The sequence below is a fragment of the Lynx canadensis genome, chromosome X (assembly GCF_007474595.2).
Source record: "Lynx canadensis isolate LIC74 chromosome X, mLynCan4.pri.v2, whole genome shotgun sequence".
Classification (NCBI taxonomy): domain Eukaryota; kingdom Metazoa; phylum Chordata; class Mammalia; order Carnivora; family Felidae; genus Lynx; species Lynx canadensis.
Genome location: NC_044321.2, coordinates 86,509,772 through 86,526,467, shown reverse-complemented (window position 1 = coordinate 86,526,467; position 16,696 = coordinate 86,509,772). Strand labels below are relative to the sequence as shown.

The window sequence follows — 16,696 nt, the reverse complement described above, 5'->3', positions numbered from 1 at the left end:
GCTTGCACTAGTGTTGGTCACAGGCGGCGATAGTTTGCCATGTCTATGCCAAGGCAGTCTCCTCAGCGTGGCTCACAAAAACTACTAGTTCGATTTTGGTTCACTTTAGAACAGGGTGGGGGTGAAAGCACTTCACGTTTTAATTTTGAAAGTAACTTTTTGTTTTGTCGTCTTGTTTTTCTAGAGTGATTACATTGCCACAAAAACACATTCTAGAAGAAAAGTGATGCTTATGGAGTTTCATCTTTGTCTACTCCAGATCTCCCTAAAAGAAAGAGAATTCAGAGGCTTCTGAATAGAAAGCAGCTTGAATTTCTATAAAAGCCGACAAGTGGATACAGGCAGGTGAATGATCCTAATACAGGTCATTCGTACTGCTGCCTTATGGATCAAATAATTTTGAATTAAGAAATTCACACTGTACTTTGTTTTTGTCTTCTGGTTTCCCTCCCCGCCCCTAATCTGTCTCTTTGAAAAGAAACAAATACTATAAAAGCAAGCCTCTCTTGTAACTCTTTCCTTTCCCTCTTTAAAAAAATGTTATTTACAGATGTGTAAATGTGGCCAACACCAATTTTACTGATGTATAATACTTAGATTTAGTTTTGAAGTTGAAAATCCTTCAAACAAGAGCAGAAAAAGAAAAAAAAAGTTACGTTAATGAGAAGGTAGGTATGATCTGGAATCTTTTTCTTCTGAGTATTACATACATAAATCATTTCTTGATCAAGGAGTTACACATTAACTGAACTGATAATCCTGATGAGACATTTCCATTATTTTAAAGGCAGGACCAAAGGACAGATCATGTCAGTTTTTGCTCAGTAACAAAACTGCAACATTCTGTCCACATTCAAGGTCAACTAAACTTCTATCTTGAATGAACATTTCCAACATTTTTAAAGGCAGAACTGAGAAACAGATTATTTGTTCATACAGCACTGTGATGTTCTGCTCACAAATCAATTGAGCGTTTCCAAAACTGCTTTTAAAAAATTTTGAAACCTACATCTTTCCCCTCGAAGAAGCAAAGTTACCCAGAGCCTCCTCACAAAGCCCCTCTCTGCCTCTCTAGGGCTCTCGGCCCCCTTCACCAACCCTCTTCCCACTGTTCCTCTCTTTCTGGCTCTCTCCTGGACACACACTCTCCCTCCTATGCCCAGGGCTCCTATAAAGATATCAGTTTCCCATATTTAAGAAATTAGTGTATATGTATCAATCAGTATTCGAACTAAAACTCAAGCCAAAAGGAACCTCTTACAAGGTCTCGTTTTCCTTTGGATGACGAACCTAGGTAAGATGTATCAAATTTTAAAATATCAGAGCAAGCTTCCTCCTCCTGTTTTTGCTTGCCTCTGATGGAAACTGAATTAAGATTTTAGGAACCTGGACCTTTGAGAACATGACACTAACAGGTGGTGATCACAGAGGATAGGTACAAAGGTCTTGAAGCTTGCTTAGAGCTTTGTTACATGGTGGCACACCAGCCGTGACTTGTGCCATCACTGGCAAACCTCATCATATCACAGATGGGTGTGAGTGTCTGTCTAACTGTGTGAGTGCTAGTGTGTGTGGGCACATGTATACGCACACCTTCGTGTACCTGTGTACATGTGATTGTAGATGTACCTGTTGTGCGTAACTCTGTTTAAAAAAAAATTGCTTCGCAGTTAATGTGCAACTTTGAAGTAGTGTAATATTCACCTCAAGTTTTTTGCCGCTCGGTTTTGATGTCTTTGAGCGTGTACTTCTATTTTCAAGCAGGCTTCTAGTACATGTTGCTATACTAACTTTGCTGAAGAACCGAGTTGACTTGTGTTTTTTCCTTGCCTACCAACCAGAGGGATGGGGGGGCTCTGTTTTTCCCTTGTGAATGGTGCTGAGGTGAGGATGTGACCGCAGTCCCAACCCCTCCTTCAGTTCCTTCAGACTCTTCTCTTTTCCCCACGTAATCAAATAGTGCAGTGTGGCTTTTGTTCATCCTGGTAACAGTGCACTCTTCAGGCAGCCTTTCTTCACGCCTTCTGTCACCACTTTATTTTCAAGTAAGTTTCCATTCACAATCGTTCAGAATCGGGGAAAGAAAAGATGCTTTGAGGGGGGAAAGGCTATATTGCTTTATTTGGATATTAGGTTCTGGGGCTGCCAGCAGACAGGGTACAGCACGGATGTTAACACTTTGCTGAATAAATGAACAGGAGACCTCATACACAACAGTACATCCAAATAGTAACAGGTACAAATAGTCACAGGTACAGCATAACAAATATGCAATCTTCTTGACACTACTTCTTAGTTTACAGACACAACTAATTTATTCAGTATTGTGCTGGGAGGATCCTTGTAGAATATGCGTACCAACATATCACTTACCTTCCAGCTACCAGTTTATACTGCTGTTAAGAAAAACCAATGATGGAACGATTTGTGTGTGTGTCTGTGTGTGTGTCTGTGTGTGAGTGTCTTCTGTATGTGTGTGTGTGTGTGTGTGTGTGTGTGTGTGTGTGGTGTGTGTGTGTGACCTCTGCATTTAATTTGGTATCAGACATACTCATTTGGTCAGTAACAACTAACACATTTGCTATTTCTGCTTCACAGATCTGCTTTCAGTTGCTCTGGCTTTGTCTTCCTCTGTAAATACTCTTATACTCTCCTTTCTTTGTAAACATCTCATTTGCCGTTTTGGGAGACAATCTTGCAACTTTGTATAGTGTTTATATATATATCTGACTTGCCTTTCCATAGAGCTACTTGCAATAAATGTGTTCATGGAAGTTGGGTGTGCGGAGACTCATTTTTCTTAATAGTGTTGTCTCTACTCTGTTATAAATAGGTTTTTTCTGCTCCATGGAAGCGCTGACTGCATTTTTTCAGAAAAAGCTTTTGGGATAATTTAGGGTTTGGAGAGAAGTTACTATGCTTAGAAACGTGAGGCTTTTCAGCGGTGTCAGCACACGAACTCTTGATTCTCCAAATGTGGAGAACACCTGAGTTTTCATGTCGGCTGTGATGTGTGAAATATATATTGAATTGACTACTCACTGAGGTTAAGGTAATCATTTACAGTCTTCATTTGTCTCCTTCCTTTGCCACTTACTCTTGCCTTTTAATTGACTCCCTTTTCATTTACAGTTGACCCTTGAACAACACAGGGCTTAGGGGCACTGACCCCTTCACAGTCTAAAACTCACATGTGACTTTGACTTTCCAAAAGTTAAACGATTAATAGCCTACTGTTGACTGAAAGCCTTGCTGATAACATAAACAGTCCACTAGTACGTATTTTGTATGTTATATGTATTGTATACTGTATTCTTGCAATAAAGAAAGCTAGAGAAAAGAAAATATTAAGAAAATAATAAAGAAGAGGGGCGCCTGGGTGGGTCAGTCAGTTAAGCATCCGACTTCGGCTCAGGTCATGATCTCACCGATTGTGAGTTCAAGCCCCACGTGGGGCCTGTGCTGACACCTCAGAGCCTTGAGCCTGCTTCGGATTCTGTCTCTGTCTCTCTCTGCCCCTCCGTCACTCATGCTCTGTCTCTCTCTCAAAAAATAAACATTAAAAAATTTTTTTTTAAATCGTGAAGAAGAGAAAATACATTATGGTACTGTAGTGTATTTACAGTTAAAAAGAATCCATGTATAAGCAGACGTGCACAATTCAAACCTATGTTGTTCAAGGGTCAAATGTACTTATTTTTAACCACTGGGAAGGCAACTATGAATATATTTAAAAAAAACACCAGTGAACAGAAAACATTTTTGCATTGACGGCAGATAGAAGGATGGATGGTTTGAATATCAAGAATATATTAGTAAATCATATTGTCAGCCTTATCAGAAACCAAAGATTTAAAGGAACACTAGAAAAATAATTGCCTCCCTGATTGTTTTCTCTGCCAAATCACCCTTGTCACACAGAAGGGCAGTGAAACTAAGACTTTGGGACCAATGCTTGACCAAGGATCAATGGGCAGTGGGGACGGATCTGTGGAGTCAGATGGGGAACAGGGTAGGGAGTCAGTTCTCACATTATGTGCATAATCCACAAGCTATATTGTATATTTGCAGACAGTTGAGTTCATTGTGCAACTTGACCTTACTGATGTACCTGAGTTGTGTATAAAGAATATCACAATAGGAAGGTATAATTAGACTGCCTTCGTCATTAAAAAACTAATAATCAAGGGGTATATATATATGTTCATTCAACATCACAGATTATATACGAACTCTAGCCCTAGTCCTCACTGTAAGAGAGGCAATCTGTATTTGTCAGAACACAGCCCAAATATAGTTTGTTCATCTTAAAACAGCCCATCAAAGACATGGGCACATCTGTGCTTACCAAGACTACATGATCTCTGTATACTCATTTGGTGATTCACATCTTAATGGGACTTGAACTCCTGGAACAGTGGACAGAGTCAGTGAGGCTTCTTAAACCATCAGCAGAACTCACTACCTAGAAAGATCTACATTGTGGAGTGCCTGAACAGAACTCTGCTGCTCCACTTCCCTGGTCTCCTACATCTTAACCACATGCTCACTAGAGAATGTGAAATGGTACTGTTTCTTTAAAGCATAAAACCTATTCAGAAGACTTATCAGGTAAAACATGCCTAAGTACACACTAGTTAAGCACCTCCAGTGACTGCTTAGAAAAATATTACTAGGTGCTAATTGAACCCAAAAGGCATCTTGGAAATGCACCTAAATTTTTTTTTTTTAATATTTTGAAAACAAAACTGCCCAAAGGCAGAACCTGGAAAATGTGAGCATGGGAATCTGTGTGGGTAAGCCAGAGATCAGAACCCCTAATTTATAAAATGTGCAAAAGAGAAATATGCAAAATTAATGCACAGAATGAAGTTGAACTGTATTCTGTTTTAGAAAAACCAATTCATTTCCTCTCCAAGACATGCATGTTAATGGATGCTGGTTTTCAGGCAGCTACCTTAAGTCCCAGTTTGCTGCTTAAGTGTACTTCAGAGATAAGAAATGCAACTGAGCTGTACAAAATGAGACAACTTTCCTCCTGTCTCTTGTGCATGATAAATGCTAAAGCAATTAGGAACCACTGTTGCATGTTACATTGGAATTTGTCAGGAACATCAGTGCTGTGCTATATAAATGGAGGAAACTTATTTAGAATGAAGTCCTGAGAACCTAAGAGGAGACTACTGGTCTAACTTAATATTAAACATTTAGGGCCATAGAACTGAACCAGAAGCAATCCCCTCGATTTTTCAATCTCAGAATATCCATCACAGTGTTGTCTATTTCACTGGCAGTGATCTGAATTAGCATTTCAATAACAAAAGGAGCAAAGAAATACTGAAATGGAAAGCAGATTCTTAAATGTCTACAGAGAAAAAAAATATGAAACTTATAGTTCCTTCTGTAAGTCCAAGAAGCTTTTCAAAATTTTTGTACTTTCTGCCTCATTTTCAGGGAATTGAATACATGTAGGCCTATATTCATGCTCATATTTTTTGATAACATTTATTTATTATTATTTTTTCCAATATATGAAATTTATTGTCAAATTGGTTTCCATACAACACCCAGTGCTCATCCCAAAAGGTGCCCTCCTCAATACCCATCACCCACTCTCCCCTCCCTCCCACCCCCCCATCAACCCTCAGTTTGTTCTTCATGCTCGTATTTTTGTTATTGTTTCTTTTCACTTTCTCAGAAGGAGTTTAAGAACAATCTGTCTGACCTTGCTTTTTTATTATTTTTTTTCTTCTTTATATTAGGATAATTCTCATTCTAGGAAGACAGGCAGTATTGGTGGTGGTGCTTTAGAATTATAGTTAAATATATCACATTCATTACACAGTAGATATAACCCATGTAAGATAACAATACTGCAAAAAAACCTTTTGCAAGATTACTATCTCTTTTTGTGGGAGTGTGACGGTGACACTTGGTGAACACTGGAGTTGTCAAGGGTTTTCATCTAGTTCCTTAACACCTTAGAAAACTATGTCATTCTGGAATTGGATTTAGAACTACAAGGGATCTTAAGCATGGTGTAGACCAAGCTTTATCACCCTTCCAACCATTTCTCCATTCACCCAGTTCTTTCCCATGGAGAAATTATTTTAATCACCTTTCCTAGCTATTAAAGTCCTGATAGGAAGTCTGGTAGGAGGACAGGATAAAATGATTAGAAATAATTCTTCCTAGTCTAGAGTTTATGACCCATGATACTCCATGGAAAGCGAGAGTTTGCCACATAGGACTTGACAAGGGGATTTTCTCTTCTGCCTCCTTGTCCACCTCCACCAAGAAATGCTCACTACACCAATAGTGATCATAATATTTCACTTTGTGGATTCAGAAATTTAAACCCATTTCCTACTTTCCCCAGTTATTATAAAGTAAAACTTTATCTTGCCAGAATTAATGAGAAAAAATATTACCCAAAATTCTAATTGCTAAATCACAACTGAGACAAAAGACCAGCCTCTCCTAATAGAAATAGTCATATTACAAAAGACACACCCGATGACCCTACATTAGAATCCCTATGTACCACATAGTAAAAAAAATCCTCTAGGATGATTTTGATGTACTCTTGTAATGAATAATTACCCTATTCTGGCACCAAATTACTGTAAGCAATGAGAGATAAGACCTCCACTTCTGGTCAAGATAGACCAGATTTACTTTCCCACCTGAATAAACACAAAATAAAAACCCTTCGAAATATGAAACAAGGGTTTTCAAGCCACCAAGCATCAACAAAAGGCAGTGATCCCTATAAGGTGAAAACAAACTTGGTAAGCCCTACAATTGCCTTGTCTTACTACCTTGAGAGCAGTTTCAGGCAATGGTGCATGGTTGGGAAACCCAAACCAGCCCCTTGAATTAATGAGATGGACCTTTAAGCACAAGGAAGTCAAGATGGCTACAATTCATGACATACAGTCCCCTAGAGGAAGGAGCTTCACAGAGAACTCCAGCGATCTGTAGATGGCTGTCCTTGAGTAGTCAACAGTATACTAATCACACCAGACATGTGAGGAAATTATCTGAGGCCATAGAACGAACCACCTGAAAGGATTAGAGGTAACAGTGCTTGGTACTCACACAGGTTCAGAAGTAGGACATGTGTCCTATCATCCAGAATGGAAAAACCTCAAGAATTGGATATGGGATATTGGATAGAATACTCAGAAGGATCTTGCCTCAGTATCGGGGAAAGTTAGTCTTAAACTGAGCAGTGCTCCAGACTTACCTAAGAAATCTTACAAACAAATTGAAAGGAACAGCTTTCAAATAATTTAAGTGTTTTCCAAAAAAAAAAAAGAAAACCTTAAAGAATAAAATTACAAAATATCCAATAAAGAATAAAATTACAAAATATCCAACATTCAACAAGATAAAATCACAATTTCTGGCACCAAATAAAAAATTAGTAGGCATGCAAAAAACAGCAATAACAACAGAGAAATATGACCCATAATGAAGAGTAAAATCAATGGAAACCTATCCAAAAAATAACACAGATGACAGAATTAGTATACATGACCATTAAACAGTTATTATAACATACATTAAAACATTATATAAAAATGTATAAAAAATAACAAATATTAATTAGAACAAGGAAGGATGTATAAGTGACATAAATTGAACAGCTAGACATGAAAACTACAATTTTGGAGATGAAAAAACATACTAGATGGCATGAATGGCAGATAAGATATTGTAGAAGAAAAGATTGTTCAACTTGAAGTCACAGCAATAAAGTCAATTCAACATAAAACAAATAGAAAAGAGAAGCAACAAAAAATTAACAGGGTAGGAACATCTGGGTGGCTCAGTCAATTGAGTGTCCAACTCTTGATTTTGGCTCAGGTCATGATCTCATGGTTTGTGAGATTGAGCCCTGCATCAGGCTCTGCACTGACAGTGCAAAGCCTTCTTGGGATTCTTTCTCTCTCTCTCTCTCTCTCTCTCTGCCCCTACCCTGCTCTCTCAATCTCTCTCTCTCTCTCTGTCTCTCTCAAATAGATAAATAAACTTAAAAAAACAACAGGGCAATAGTGAATAGTGAACTGTGGGACAATTTCAAGTGTGCTAGTATATGTGAGTGAAGTCTGTGCAGGAGAGGTGGAATATCAGAAAAAAATATTTTAAGTAATAAGGGACAAATATTTTCCAAATTTGATGAAAATTGTAAATCCACAGGCCCAAGAGGCTTTATAAATACAAAACACAAGAAACATGAAGAAACTACACCAAAACACATCGTGATCACATTATGGGCAGAGGAACAAAGATAAAGATCACAGAAGCTTTCTCATTAGAAATTGTGCAAGTTAGGGGAGCCTGGGTGGCTCGGTTGGTGAAGCATCCGACTTCAGCTCAGGTCATGATCTCATGGTTCCTGGGCTTGAGCCCCACATCAGGCTCTGTGCTGACAGCTCAAAGCCTGGAGCTTGCTTCGGATTCTGTGTCTGCCCCTCTCTCTGCCCCTCCTATCTGTCTCTCCCTCAAAATTCACTATCTGTCTCTCCCTCAAAAATAAATAAACATTAAAATAAAAAAAAAAAGAAATTGTGCAATTGAGAAGACATTAGATCAACATCTTTAAAGTTCCAATAGGATTTTTTTTTTAAAAAAAAAGTCTACTAGAATTCTATATCTAGTGAAAAGAGCTTTCAAAATCAGTAGTGAAATAAAGATTTTTTTCAGATATAGAACAGCTAAAGGAATTTGTCAGCAGCAGCCTGCTCTTTTAAGAAAGGGAGTTTCTTATGCATGGAAACTTAAACAAGATGGAAATATAGACCTACGCAAAAGAATGAGGTGACTGAAAATGGAAACTATATGGGTAAATTTATGAACTATTTGTCTTATTACTTAAATGTCTTTAAAGAATACTTGAGGAGGCGCAGGAAGATGGCGGCCTAGGAGGACGCTGGGATCACCGCGCGTCCTGCTGATCACTTAGATTCCACCTACACCTGCCTAAATAACCCAGAAAACCGCCAGAGGATTAGCAGAACGGAGTCACCGGACCCAAGTGCAGACGAGAGGCCCACGGAAGAGGGTAGGAAGGGCGGCGAGGCGGTGCGCGCTCCACGGACTGGCGGGAGGGAGCCAGGGCGGAGGGGCGTCTCGCCAGCCAAGCAGAGCCCTCGAGTCCGGCTTGCAAAAGCGGAGGGGCCTGACGGACTGTGTTCCAACAGCAAGCGCGACTTAGCGTCTGGGAGGTCATAAGTTAACAGCTCTGCTCAGAAAGCGGGAAGGCTGGAGGACAAAGGGAGGGTGAGCTGCGGAGCCCCCGGACGACAGAGCTCAGTTTGGCGGGGAACAAAGGCGCTCGCCAGCGCCATCTCCCCCGCCCATCCCCCAGCCAAAATCCCAAAGGGAACCGGTTCCGGCCAGGGAAATTGCTCGCTCCGTGCAAACACCCAACTCTGTGCTTCTGCGGAGCCAAACCTCCGGCAGCGGATCTGACTCCCTCCCGCTGCCACAGGGCCCCTCCTGAAGGGGATCACCTAAGGAGAAGCGAGCTAAGCCTGCCCCCCCTCCCGCCGTGCACCTTGCCTTCCCACCCCAGCTAATACGCCAGATCCCCAGCATCACAAGCCTGGCAGTGTGCAAGTAGCCCAGACGGGCCACGCCACCCCACAGTGAATCCCACCCCTAGGAGAGGGGAAGAGAAGGCACACACCAGTCTGACTGTGGCCCCAGCGGTGGGCTGGGGGCAGACATCAGGACTGACTGCGGCCCCGCCCACCAACTCCAGTTATACACCACAGTACAGGGGAAGTGCCCTGCAGGTCCTCACCACACCAGGGACTATCCAAAATGACCAAGCGGAAGAATTCCCCTCAGAAGAATCTCCAGGAAATAACAACAGCTAATGAGCTGATCAAAAAGGATTTAAATAATATAACAGAAAGTGAATTTAGAATAATAGTCATAAAATTAATCGCTGGGCTGGAAAACAGTATACAGGACAGCAGAGAATCTCTTGCTACAGAGATCAAGGGACTAAGGAACAGTCACGAGGAGCTGAAAAACGCTTTAAAGGAAATGCAAAACAAAATGCAAACCACCACAGCTCGGATGGAAGAGGCAGAGGAGAGAATAGGTGAACTAGAAGATAAAGTTATGGAAAAAGAGGAAGCTGAGAAAAAGAGAGATAAAAAAATCCAGGAGTATGAGGGGAAAATTAGAGAACTATGTGATACACTAAAAAGAAATAATATACGCATAATTGGTATCCCAGAGGAGGAAGAGAGAGGGAAAGGTGCTGAAGGGGTACTTGAAGAAATAATAGCTGAGAACTTCCCTGAACTGGGGAAGGAAAAAGGCATTGAAATCCAAGAGGCACAGAGAACTCCCTTCAGACGTAACTTGAATCGATCTTCTGCACGACATATCATAGTGAAACTGGCAAAATACAAGGATAAAGAGAAAATTCTGAAAGCAGCAAGGGGTAAACGTGCCCTCACATATAAAGGGAGACCTATAAGACTCGTGACTGATCTCTCTTTTGAAACTTGGCAGGCCAGAAAGAATTGGCACGAGATTTTCAGGGTGCTAGACAGCAAAAATATGCAGCCGAGAATCCTTTATCCAGCAAGTCTGTCATTTAGAATAGAAGGAGAGATAAAGGTCTTCCCAAACAAACAAAAACTGAAGGAATTTGTCACCACTAAACCAGCCCTACAAGAGATCCTAAGGGGGACCCTGTGAGACAAAGTACCAGAGTCATCACTACAAGCATAAAACATACAGACATCACAATGACTCTAAACCCGTATCTTTCTTTTTTTAAAATTTTTTTTCAACATTTATTTATTTTTGGGACAGAGAGAGACAGAGCATGAACGGTGGAGGGGCAGAGAGAGAGGTGGACACAGAATCGGAAACAGGCTCCAGGCTCTGAGCCATCAGCCCAGAGCCCGACGCGGGGCTCGAACTCACGGACCGCGAGATCCTGACCTGGCTGAAGTCGGACGCTTAACCGACTGCGCCACCCAGGCGCCCCAAAACCCGTATCTTTCTATAATAACACTGAATGTAAACGGATTAAATGCGCCAACCAAAAGACATAGGGTATCAGAATGGATAAAAAAACAAGACCCATCTATTTGCTGTCTACAAGAGACTCATTTTAGACCTGAGGACACCTTTAGATTCAGAGTGAGGGGATGGAGAACTATTTATCATGCTACTGGAAGCCAAAAGAAAGCTGGAGTAGCCATACTTATATCAGACAAACTAGACTTTAAATTAAAGGCTGTAACAAGAGATGAAGAAGGACATTATATAATAGTTACAGGGTCTATCCATCAGGAAGAGCTAACAATTATAAATGTCTATGCGCCGAATACCGGAGCCCCCAAGTATATAAAACAATTACTCATAAACAGAAGCAACCTTATTGATAAGAATGCGGTAATTGCAGGGGACTTTAACACCCCACTTACAGAAATGGATAGATCATCTAGACACACAGTCAATAAAGAAACAAGGGCCCTGAATGAGACATTGGATCAGATGGACTTGACAGATATATTTAGAACTCTGCATCCCAAAGCAACAGAATATACTTTCTTCTCGAGTGCACATGGAACATTCTCCAAGATAGATCATATACTGGGTCACAAAACAGCCCTTCATAAGTTTACAAGAATTGAAATTATACCATGCATACTTTCAGACCACAATGCTATGAAGCTTGAAATCAACCACAGGAAAAAGTCTGGAAAACCTCCAAAAGCGTGGAGGTTAAAGAACACCCTACTAACGAATGAGTGGGTCAACCAGGCAATTAGAGAAGAAATCAAAAAATATATGGAAACAAACGAAAATGAAAATACAACAATCCAAACGCTTTGGGACGCAGCGAAGGCAGTCCTGAGAGGAAAATACATTGCAATCCAGGCCTATCTCAAGAAACAAGAAAAATCGCAAATACAAAATCTAACAGCACACCTAAAGGAAATAGAGGCAGAACAGCAAAGGCAGCCTAAACCCAGCAGAAGAAGAGAAATCATAAAGATCAGAGCAGAAATAAACAATATAGAATCTAAAAAAACTGTAGAGCAGATCAACGAAACCAAGAGTTGGTTTTTTGAAAAAATTAACAAAATTGACAAACCGCTAGCCAGGCTTCTCAAAAAGAAAAGGGAGATGACCCAAATAGATAAAATCATGAATGAAAATGGAATTATTACAACCAATCCCTCAGAGATACAAACAATTATCAGGGAATACTATGAAAAATTATATGCCAACAAATTGGACAACCTGGAAGAAATGGACACATTCCTGAACACCCACACTCTTCCAAAACTCAATCAGGAGGAAATAGAAAGCTTGAACAGACCCAAAACCAGCGAAGAAATTGAATCGGTTATCAAAAATCTCCCAACAAATAAGAGTCCAGGACCAGATGGCTTCCCAGGGGAGTTCTACCAGACATTTAAAGCAGAGATAATACCTATCCTTCTCAAGCTATTCCAAGAAATAGAAAGGGAAGGAAAACTTCCAGACTCATTCTAGGAAGCCAGTATTACTTTGATTCCTAAACCAGACAGAGACCCAGTAAAAAAAGAGAACTACAGGCCAATATCCCTGATGAATATGGATGCAAAAATTCTCAATAAGATACTAGCAAATCGAATTCAACAGCATATAAAAAGAATTATTCACCATGATCAAGTGGGATTCATTCCTGGCATGCAGGGCTGGTTCAACATTCGCAAATCAATCAACGTGATCCATCACATTAACAAAAAAAAAGAGAAGAACCATATGATCCTGTCAATCGATGCAGAAAAGGCCTTTGACAAAATCCAGCACCCTTTCTTAATAAAAACCCTTGAGAAAGTCGGGATAGAAGGAACATACTTAAAGATCATAAAAGCCATTTATGAAAAGCCCACAGGTAACATCATCCTCAATGGGGAAAAACTGAGAGCTTTTTCCCTGAGATCAGGAACACGACAGGGATGCCCACTCTCACCGCTGTTGTTTAACATAGTGCTGGAAGTTCTAGCATCAGCAATCAGACAACAAAAGGAAATCAAAGGCATCAAAATTGGCAAAGATGAAGTCAAGCTTTCGCTTTTTGCAGATGACATGATATTATACATGGAAAATCCGATAGACTCCACCAAAAGTCTGCTAGAACTGATACATGAATTCAGCAAAGTTGCAGGATACAAAATCAATGTACAGAAATCAGTTGCATTCTTATACACTAACAATGAAGCAACAGAAAGACAAATAAAGAAAATGATCCCATTCACAATTGCACCAAGAAGCATAAAATACCTAGGAATAAATCTAACCAAAGATGTAAAGGATCTGTATGCTGAAAACTATAGAAAGCTTATGAAGGTAATTGAAGGAGACTTAAAGAAATGGAAAGACATTCCTTGCTCATGGATTGGAAAAATAAATATTGTCAAAATGTCAATACTACCCAAAGCTATCTACACATTCAATGCAATCCCAATCAAAATTGCACCAGCATTCTTCTCGAAACTAGAACAAGCAATCCTAAAATTCATATGGAACCACAAAAGGCCCCGAATAGCCAAAGGAATTTTGAAGAAGAAGACCAAAGCAGGAGGCATCACAATCCCAGACTTTAGCCTCTACTACAAAGCTGTCATCATCAAGACAGCATGGTATTGGCACAAAAACAGACACACAGACCAATGGAATAGAATAGAAACCCCAGAACTAGACCCACAAACGTATGGCCAACTCATCTTTGACAAAGCAGGAAAGAACATCCAATGGAAAAAAGACAGCCTCTTTAACAAATGGTGCTGGGAGAACTGGACAGCAACATGCAGAAGGTTGAAACTAGACCACTTTCTCACACCATTTACAAAAATAAACTCAAAATGGATAAAGGACCTAAATGTGAGACAGGAAACCATCAAAACCTTAGAGGAGAAAGCAGGAAAAGATCTCTCTGACCTCAGCCGTAGCAATCTCTTACTCGACACATCCCCAAAGGCAAGGGAATTAAAAGCAAAAGTGAATTACTGGGACCTTATGAAGATAAAAAGCTTCTGCACAGCAAAGAAACAACCAACAAAACTAAAAGGCAACCAACGGAATGGGAAAAGATATTTGCAAATGACATATCGGACAAAGGGCTAGTATCCAAAATCTATAAAGAGCTCACCAAACTCCACACCCGAAAAACAAATAACCCAGTGAAGAAATGGGCAGAAAACATGAATAGACACTTCTCTAAAGAAGACATCCAGATGGCCAACAGGCACATGAAAAGATGTTCAGCGTCGCTCCTTATCAGGGAAATACAAATCAAAACCACACTCAGGTATCACCTCACGCCAGTCAGAGTGGCCAAAATGAACAAATCAGGAGACTATAGATGCTGGAGAGGATGTGGAGAAACGGGAACCCTCTTGCACTGTTGGTGGGAATGCAAATTGGTGCAGCCGCTCTGGAAAGCAGTGTGGAGGTTCCTCAGAAAATTAAAAATAGACCTACCCTATGACCCAGCAATAGCACTGCTAGGAATTTATCCAAGGGATACAGGAGTACTGATGCATAGGGGCACTTGTACCCCAATGTTCATAGCAGCACTCTCAACAATAGCCAAATTATGGAAAGAGCCTAAATGTCCATCAACTGATGAATGGATAAAGAAATTGTGGTATATACACAATGGAGTACTATGTGGCAATGAGAAAAAATGAAATATGGCCCTTTGTAGCAACGTGGATGGAACTGGAGAGTGTAATGCTAAGTGAAATAAGCCATACAGAGAAAGACAGATACCATATGGTTTCACTCTTATGTGGATCCTGAGAAACTTAACAGGAACCCATGGGGGAGGGGAAGGAAAAAAAAAAAAAGAGGTTAGAGTGGGAGAGAGCCAAAGCATAAGAGACTGTTAAAAACTGAGAACAAACTGAGGGTTGATGGGGGGTGGGAGGGAGGGGAGGGTGGGTGATGGGTATTGAGGAGGGCACCTTTTGGGATGAGCACTGGGTGTTGTATGGAAACCAATTTGTCAATAAATTTCATATATATATAAAAAAAATAAAGAATACTTGAGGACATCAGTGGGAATATAAGGACCTCTGAAAATTCTTTCTCCCCAAGGCATCAGACTGACAAAAATGGTCAGAATCAACTTTTTTAGAACTCTGGAAATTAACCAAAGACTTGCAGCAATGCAGGAATGGTTTCCTCAAGAACAAACAAAAACCAGTTGAATCTTGGTAAGGACAATGACCCTTGTAGTGTTTTGACTTGCCCTATTGCCATCTCCTCATACCCAGCTATGTGGTAGCCTGGAATACTAATAGCCCTCAATCATTGTGAAAACCAACCAGCCATTGGAGTGGGCAGAAAAAGGTAGGAGCTCCTTCAAAAACTCATTCCCAAATGACTGCCACTATTGACCTGTTTGGTGGTTCCCAGGATGAAAATACTCACAAAAACTTGTCTGTGTTAAACCTAACACAGAGGTGTTCCAATGCCAACAAACTTTTCCCCGGGAGCATTTGGTAAAATCAATCACTATTAGTTGTTTAATATTGCAATGCCTCAGACTGTGGAGAACAGTTGAGATAAATAATAAGCTTACTAAAAATCTTAAGAAGAAAATCCAGAATATATGATGTCCATAGGAGGCTCTGAAAAACTCTGAAATGTTTTCCTAGAGGGAAAAGAACAGGTGTAGTGATGAGGGGATGCCCAGAGTTGTGCACATGCTCATGTGAGATCTGAGAAGACTCAAAAGTTCTCACCATTGCCTAACCTGTAGGATTCTATACAAGCAGGAGGAAAAGGCTAAAAGAGGGTTGTAAGCTGCCTGGCTGAATGTTGAAGATGTACCCCAGTGAGCTCATAGAGCCACTCAGCAATGACTGGGAGATTTACTGGCTCCAGGCATTTAAATAAATCTCTGTAAAGTAATTATCTGGACACTAATCTAAGTGGGCAGAAACTTTACTGGACACACATGACAAAGAATACAAATTTTTACAGAATTAGTACAGCAATATCATTAAACAAACAAGCAACAACAACAAATCATTTATTGGGGGACATTTTATATACAAAGTCCTCACATTATTATTTTAAATTTACAATTTTCTTTTTTCAAATGTTTATTTTGAGACAGAGAGAGAGAGAGGGCACACATGTGCAAGCAGGAGAGGGGCAGAGGGAGAGAGAGAATCCCAGGCAGGCTCTAGAATCAGTGTGGAGCTCGACATGGGGCTGGATCTAATGACTGTGAGATCATGACTTAAGCCAGAATAAAGAGCCAAATATTTAACTGACTGAGCCCCCCAGGTGCCCTTAAATTTCAAGTAAAATTTATGAGACATTCAAAGAAGCAAGACAATATGGCCCATGTATAGGAAAAGTAGTGAACAGAAAAAGAGCCTGAGGAAGTCTTGACTTTGGACTTAACTAGACAATCACTTTAAATTAGCAATTTCAGTTTTCTTAAAAGTAAAGGAAATCATGAGAATACAAACATTATGTCTCACTAAATAGTGAATGTTAACCTAAAGATAGAAATTATTTTAAAACAACCGATAAGAGTGCTCACTCTGGCAGCACATGTAATAAGATTGGAAGGGTACAGAGAAGGTTAGCATGGCCCCTGTGCAAGGCTGACATGCAAATTCGTGAAGCTTCCATATTTTTA

At 40.2% G+C, this 16,696-nt stretch overlaps 1 non-coding gene across 1 annotated transcript; it reads left to right on the top strand.

Moving 5' to 3' along the window:
• Window positions 1-16,589: 16,589 nt before the first annotated feature.
• Window positions 16,590-16,696, top strand: LOC115507919. Its single transcript, XR_003966842.1, has one exon. It is a non-coding gene; the product is annotated as a U6 spliceosomal RNA (small nuclear RNA).